The sequence below is a fragment of the Mobula hypostoma genome, chromosome 4, assembly GCF_963921235.1.
Source record: "Mobula hypostoma chromosome 4, sMobHyp1.1, whole genome shotgun sequence".
NCBI lineage: Eukaryota > Metazoa > Chordata > Chondrichthyes > Myliobatiformes > Myliobatidae > Mobula > Mobula hypostoma.
In genome coordinates, this window is record NC_086100.1 from 7666177 (window position 1) to 7674423 (window position 8247).

An 8247-nucleotide genomic window follows, 5' to 3' on the forward strand; every position below is an offset into this window, starting at 1 on the left:
GATTGATTCCTGGGACGGCAGGACTTTCATATGACAAAAGACTAGATCGTCTAGGCTTATACTTGCTGGAATTTAGAAGATTGAGGGGGGATCTTATTGTAACGTATAAAATCCTAAAGGGATTGGACAGGCTAGATGCAGGAAGATTGTTACCGATGTTGGGGAAGTCCAGAACGAGGGGTCACAGTTTGACGATAAAGGGAAGCCTTTTAGGACCGAGATAAGGAAAAACTTCTTCACACAGAGAGTGGTGAATCTGTGGAATTCTCTGCCACAGGAAACAGTTGAGGCCAGTTCATTGGCTATATTTAAGAGGGAGTTAGATATGGCCCTTGTGGCTAAAGGGATCAGGGGGTATGGAGGGAAGGCTGGTACAGGGTTCTGAGTTGGATGATCAGCCATGATCATACTGAATGGCAGTGCAGGCTCGAAGGGCCGAATGGCCTACTCCTGCACCTATTTTCTATGTTTCTATGTTTACACCTTGATTGGGAAAGCCATTGTTTTATTTGGTGGTATACACCTTGATCCAGAGGAACATTAGAAGGATAGAAACATAGAAACATAGAAAAACGTAGAGCACAATACAGGCCCTTCGGCCCACAAAGCTGTGCTGAACATGTCCCTAGCTTAGAACTACCTAGGCTTTACCCACTGCCCTCTATTTTTCTGAGCTCCATGTAGCCATCCAGGAATCCCTTAAAAGACCCTATCGTATCTGACTCCACCACCATCGCTGGCAGCCCATTCCACACACTCACCACTCTCTGCATAAAAAAATCCTACCCCTGACACCTCCTCTGTACCTACTTCCAAGCACCTTAAAACTATGCCTTCTCTCATGCTAGCCATTCCAGCCCTGGGAAAAAGCCTCTGACTATCCACACAATCGATGCCTCTCATTATCTTATACACATCCATCAGGTCACCTCTCATCCTCTGTTGCTCCAAGGAGAAAAGGCCGACTTCAGTCAACCTATTCTCATAAGGCATGCTCCCCAATCCAGGCAACATCCTTGTAAATCTCCTCTGCACCCTTTCTATGATTTCTACATTCTTCCTATAGTGAGGCGACCAGAACTGAGCACAGTACTCCAAGTGGGGTCTGACCAGGGTCCTATATAGCTGCAACATTACCTCTTCTCTTAAACTCTATCCCATGACTGATGAAGGCCAATGCACCGTATGCCTTCTTAACCACACAGTCAACCTGTGCAGCAGCTTTGAGTGTCCTATGGACTCAGACTCCACAATCCCTCTGATCCTCCACACTCCCAAGAGTCTTACCATTAATACTATATTCTGCTATCATATTTGACCTACCAAAATGAACCACCTCACATTTATCTGGGTTGAACTCCATCTGCCACTTCTCAGCCCAGTTTTGCATCCTATCAATGTCCTGTTGTAACCCCTGACAGCCTTCTACACTATCCACAACACCCCCAATCATTGTGTCATCAGCAAATTTACTAATCCATCCCCCCACTTCCTCATCCAGGTCATTTATAAAACTCACAAAGAGTAGGGGTTCCAGAACAGATCCCTGAGGCACAACACTGGTCACCGACCTCCATGCAGAATATGACCTGTCTACAACCACTCTTTGCCTTCTGTGGACAAGCCAGTTCTGGATCCACAAAGCAATGTCCCCTTGGATCCCATGCCTCCTTACTTTCTCAATAAGGCTTGTATGGCATACCTTATCAAATGCCTTGCTAAAATCCATATACTCCATCTACAGCTCTACCTTCATCAATGTGTTTAGTCACATCCTCAAAAAATTCAATCAGGCTCGTAAGGCATGACCTGCCTTTGACAAAGCCATGCGACTATTCCTTATCATATTATGCCTCTCCAAATGTTCATAAATCCTGCCTCTCAGGATCTTCTCCATCAACTTACCAACCACTGAAGTAAGACTCACTGGTCTATAATTTCCTGGGCTATCCCGACTCCCTTTCTTGAATAAGGGAACAACATCCACAACCCTCCAATCCTCCAGAACCTCTCCCGTCCTCATTGATAATGCAAAGATCATTGCCAGAGGCTCAGCAATCTCCTCCCTCGCCTCCCACAGTAGCCTGGGGTACATCTCGTCTGGTGACTTATCCAACTTGATGTTTTCCAAAAGCTCCAGCACATCCTCTTCCTTAATATCTACATGCTCAAGCTTTTCAGCCCACTGCAAGTCATCCCTACAATCGCCATGATCCTTTTCCGTAGTGAATACTGAAGCAAAGAATTCATTAAGTATCTCTGCTATATCCTCCAGTTCCATACACACTTTTCCACTGTCAAACTTGATTGGTCCTATTCTCTCACATCTTATCCTCTTGATCTTCACAACTTGTAGAATGTCTTGGGGTTTTCCTTAATCCTGTCTGCCAAGGCCTTCTCATGGTCCCTTCTGGCTCTCCTAATTTCATTCTTAAGCTCCTTCCTGCTAGCCTTATAATCTTCTAGATTCCTATCATTATCTAGTTTTTTGAACCTTTTGTAAGCTCTTTTTCTTCTTGACTAGATTTACAATAGCCTTTGTACACCATGGATCTTGTACCCCACCACGTCTCATTGGTACATACCTACTCAGAACCCTACGCAAGTATCCCCTGAACATTTGCCACATTTCTTCCATACGTTTTCCTGAGAACATCTGTTTCTAATTTATGCTTCCAAGTTCCTGCCAGATAGCCTCATATTTCCCGTTACTCCAATTAAACATTTCCCTAACTTGTCTGTTCCTGTCCCTCTGCAATGTTATGGTAAAGGAGATAGAATTTTGATCACTATCTCCAAAATACTAGGCAGTATTGAGACTACTAGACAGGTATATTGAGGAATTTAAGGTGGAGAGTTATATAGGAGGCAGGGTTTAAAGGTCGGCACAACATTGTGGGCCGAAGGGCCTGTACTGTGCTGTACTGTTGTATGTTCTATGTTCTATGTTAAAATACTCTCCCACTGAGAGACCTGACACCTGACCAGGTTCATTTCCCAAAACCAGATCAAGTACAAACTCTTCTCTTGTAAGCTTCTCTACATATTGTCTCAAGAAACCTCCCTGAACACACCTAACAAACTCCACCCCATCTAAACCCCTCACTCTAGAGAGATGCCAATCAATATTTGGAAAATTAAAATCTCCCACCACAACAACTCTGTTATTATCACTCCTTTCCAGAATCTGTCTCCATATCTGCTTCTCGATGTCCCTGTTACTATTGGGTGGTCTATAAAAAACACCCAGTAGAGTTATTGACCCCTTCCCATTCCGAACTTCCACCCACAGAGACTCCGTAGACAATCCTTCCATGACTTCCTCCTTTTCTGCAGCTGTGACACCATCTCTGATCAACAGTGCCACACCCCAACCTCTTTTGCTTTCCTCCCTATCCTTTCTGAAACATCTAAAGCCTGGCACTTGAAGTAGCCATTCCTGCCCCTGAGCCATCCAGGTCTCTATAATGGCCACAACATCATAGCTCGAAGTACTGATCCACACTCTAAGCTCATCCACTTTGTTCATAATACTCCTTGCATTAAAATAGACACATCTCAAACCATCGATCTGAGCGCGTGCCTTGATCGGGAGAAACATTGTTTTATTTGGTGGTATATATATGAACTGTTGAATGAAGATAAACTTGAACTTGTTTATTTATTTTTCATTTCGGTACATAGCACAGAACAGGCCTTTTCAGCCCAAATGAGCTGCGGTGCCCAGCAACCTATTTAATGGGATAAAAGTGCAAACACGAAGATAAGATCAAAAATAAACATGAAAATAAAAGACAAAAAGGTGTTCATTAAAAGCAAGGTTCAGTAAATAGGCTTTGAGCTGGTGTTTAATGGAGTCTACATCCCCTATAGTTTTAGCTAATGAATTCCACGGTTTTGGAGCTTAGTTCAAAAAAGCTGACCTGCCAATTATCTCTTAGACCAGAAGACCATAAAACCTCAGAGCAGAATTTGGTCATTCATTTCATCCAGACTGCCCACCATTCTATCATGGCTAATTTATTATTTTGAGGGAGATTGTTTAAATTTAAGAGACCATCAGAAGAAGACCTGAGATCTCAAGCAGGATTATAAAACAAAAATGATTCTGCGATGTACTCCGGTCCCAGAAGATTAAGAGCTTTAAAAACCAGTAAGAGAACTTTAAAATCAGTTCTAAAAGATAGAGGAAGCCATTGCAGAGCAGACAGGAAGGGAGTAATATGTTCCTTCATCCTGGTTTTGGTTGAAAGTCTAGCAGTGGTGTTCTGAATGGGTTGAATGTTGTCAGCAGATTGTTTTGGAAGGCCAGTAAAAAATGTGCTGCAGTGATCTAGTCTGTACGTGTTGGTGTGGGGATGGTTGGTGGAGACAGCCAGTGATGGAAGCTGAAACAACAAACAAAGCACTGGAGGAAATCAGCAAGAACTTGAAGCTGAATTTCAGAATGTTTATTCAATTAGAAGACAGAGATAGTTGAATCCAGCACATGAAAGACACGTGCACGTCTATTAAAGATCAGCTCACAACAAATCACTTCACACGTACTTTAATAAAATGTACAGCACTCAGCTACATTGACACTTTGCCACAAATCGTGAAGATTAAATTTTTTGCTGAAAGTTAGGCAGCTCTAAATATTCAGATGTTAAATGACTTACACACACAGTGCATATGCATTCCAGTCACTGCTTCAGGATGGGAGAATGAACAGGTAGGGTTTTGTTCAGATCCCTGTGCCCCGTGAAGGAATGTTACGTTTATTTTTCTCATTGTCACTGAAGTAAAAAATTGAAGCCCTTTTCTTTGAAATCGGTTGCCATGAGTAACAGCATCCAATAATCCAACACTGACCATCTGTGGATGTAGAGTGGGTGTTTCCTATAGTGGCTGCGTTTTGTACTCCTTATCGAAGAAAGCATATGCTGGCATTGGGGAAGGTCCAGAGGAGGTTCACAAGAATGATTCTTGATATATGCAGAGTGCTTGATGGTTCCAGGCCTGTACTTGCTGGAGTTTAGAAGCATACAGGGGGATGTCACTGAAACTGGTTGATCATTGAAAGACCTAGATAGAGTGGATGTGGAGAGGATGATTCCTGTAGTGGAGGAGTCTAAGACCACAGGGCACAGCCGCAGAATAGAGGGATGTCCATTTAGGACAGAGATGAGGAGAAATTTCTTTAGCCAGAGGATGGTGAATCTGTGAAATTCAGTGCCACAGATGGCTGTAGAGGCCAAGACATTGGGTATGTTTAAAGTAGAGATTGATAGGTTCTTGATTAGTCAAGGTGTCAAAGGTTATGGGGAGAAGGCAAGAGATTGGGGTTGAGAAGGAGAATAAATCAGCCATGATGTAATTACAGAGCAGACGCGATGGGATGAATTGTGTCTGCTCCCATATTTTATGGATTTATGGAGTATTCTGCTCCAATGTGTTATGGTCCTATTCTTATGAAATGGTGGAGCAAGTTCAGTAGGCCGAATAGCCTAATTCTTCTCCTATGTCTTATGGTATATGTGAACCCCAGGATCAATACTGAGGCCTTTGGAAATGACCTGTGAGAGAAAGTCTGCAGCCTGATAGGTCCGTTTGCTGACCTCACAAAGATCAGAGGAGCTGTAGTTGTAAAGGATGGTTGCTTTAAAGATACAGAGGGGCAGAGATGAGCTTGAAGACTGGACACAGTGGTGCCAGCTGGAATTAAATCCAGACAAGTGTAGGGTAATAACGTTTGGGTCACCTAGTTGTGTCTGGAGGTAACAGTGAACAACAATGGCCCGTAAAGTGTGATGTTCAGAGGGATCTGAACCTCAGATGTGACGTGTGGGGGTTGCTGGATTAATCGAACATTGTAAATTACCCTTAGTAAGTCGGCAGGAGGTTGAGTGGTAGAATCTGGGGGCAGTTGATGAGTATATGGGGAGAATCTAAATGGGCCAGTGCCTTTTTAATGGACCAAAGGGCCTGATCCCACACAGCATGACTCCAAGACTCTGCTAATGGCATGTAGAGGTAAAAATAGGACATGAGGATGATATGAGATCGCTACCAGTGGGTGAGCACAGACATAATGGGCAGAATGCTCTCCATCTGTGCTGATGGTACCTCACTAGATCCGTGTGTTAGACAATACGTCTGTTGGGGCCACGGTAGTGCAGTGGTTAGTGTGGTGCTATTACAGCTTAGGCGTTCAGAGTTCAGTTCCAGTGTCGTCTGTCAGTTCTCCCCATTAGTGCATGTGTTTACTCTGGGTGCTCTGAATCCCTCCCACTGTCCGACACGTACCACTTCGTAGGTTAATTGGTCATTGTAAACCGTGTCGTGATTAGGACGGATTAAGCAGGTTGAGGGGCGTTGCGGCTCGTCGAGCCAGAAGGACGTCCCACGCTGGGTCTCTAAATAAATAAAATTAGCTGTGTGAGTCTGCACTGACAGATGACTCTTGCTTCTTCACCTACCAGGGGTTCCTAGCCTGGGGTCCATGGTAGGGGGTCCACAAACATACACAAGGTTGGGAACCCCTGTTCAGACTGATGGCACACAAACAAAGCTGTTCACTGTACCTCAGAACATCTGACAACAATAAAACCAATTACTAATAAACCTAGAACCCAGAATAGGGTATGCACTCAGTACCACTTCATCAAAACTCTACCTGCTCGTTAATGCAAATACCCGACCAGCCAGTCATGTGGCAGCAACTCAATGCATAAGAGCATGCAGACATGGTCAAGACATTGGGTAAACTAGAGGGCAAGTTTCAGACACATGCTATGGGCACTCAGTGCACATGGGTGATTGTCTGCTGCTTTGGCCCATCCACTTCATGGTTCAATGTGCTGTGTATTCAGAGATGCTCTTCTGCACACCACTGTTGTAACATGTTGTTATTTGAGTTACTGTCACCTTCCTGTCAGCTTGACCCAGTCTGGCCATTCTCCTCTGACCTCTGATTAACAAGACGTTTTTGCCCGCAAAACTGCCACTCACTGGATTTTTTTTTTGTGTTTTGCACCATTTTCTGTAAAGTCTAAAGACTGTTGTGTGTGAAAATCTCAGGAGATGAGCAATTTCTGGAGGTACTCAAACCACCCTATCTGGCACTATGATTAAAGTCACTTAGATTACATTTCTTCCCTATTCTGATGTTTGGTACGAACAAAAACTGAACCTTTTGACCATGTCTGCATGCTTCTATGCATTGAGTTGCTGCCACATGATTGGCTGGTTAGAAATTTGCATTAACGAGCAGGTGTCCCTAATAAAGTGACTACTGAGTGCATATTCCCTTTGTCCTATCCATCCCCCCATCTTCTTTGTCACTTAAAACTTTGTTTTCTATCTTTCCTAGTTCTGGTGAAGGGTTATGGACCTCAAATGTTGACCCTGTTTCTCTTTCTCCCAATGTGCCTGACCTGAGAAGTGTTTCTAGCATCCTCTGTATTGATTTCAAAGTCCCAGTACTGACAATTTAAATGCTACAATATGGCTGCTCAGTTTTCTTTGTGCTTCTGGAAACTAGTTCATAATGAACAGAATCTCCTCGTTACCTGGCAGTGTTGAAGGTTGGAAGACCGGGTTTCAATTCCCACTGCAGTTTGTCAGGAGTTTGTATGTTCTCCCTGTGACTGAGCGAGTTTCCTCTGAGTGCTCCGGCTTCCGTCCACATTCTAAAGATGTACCGGTTAGGGTTAATAAGTTGAGGAAATGCTATGTTTGTGCTGGGAACATGGAAACATTTGTGGGCTGCCCCCAGCACATCCTCAGACTGCTTTGGTCATTGATTGCAAAGGATGCATCTCACTGGATTGTCTAGATGTTACAATGTACATGTGAGAAATAAAGCTAATCTTTTCATCTGATCCAAAAATCACCCAGATCCAGAGCAGCTCCTTGATGTGAGATGGTTACTGCAGAGTTTGAGTTGGTCCAGTTTGGATGCCTTAGATGAATATTTTGCTAGGCATTGATGCATCAGCTGAAGGGTTTGTTTCTCTGATGTATAATTCTATGAATATCAATCTATGAAAAACATTGATCCCAATTTTCTTGATCAGCCAGGGCGTGAGAGGTTATGAGGAGAAGGCAAGAGATTGGGGCTGAGAGGGAAATGGATCAGCCATGATGAAATGGTGGAGCAGACATGATGGGCCAAATGGCCTAATTCTGCTCCTATGGTCTTACAGCCTTCAGAGATTGGAACCCAATTCCCACATCTTCATGTCAACTGATCTCTACCACACA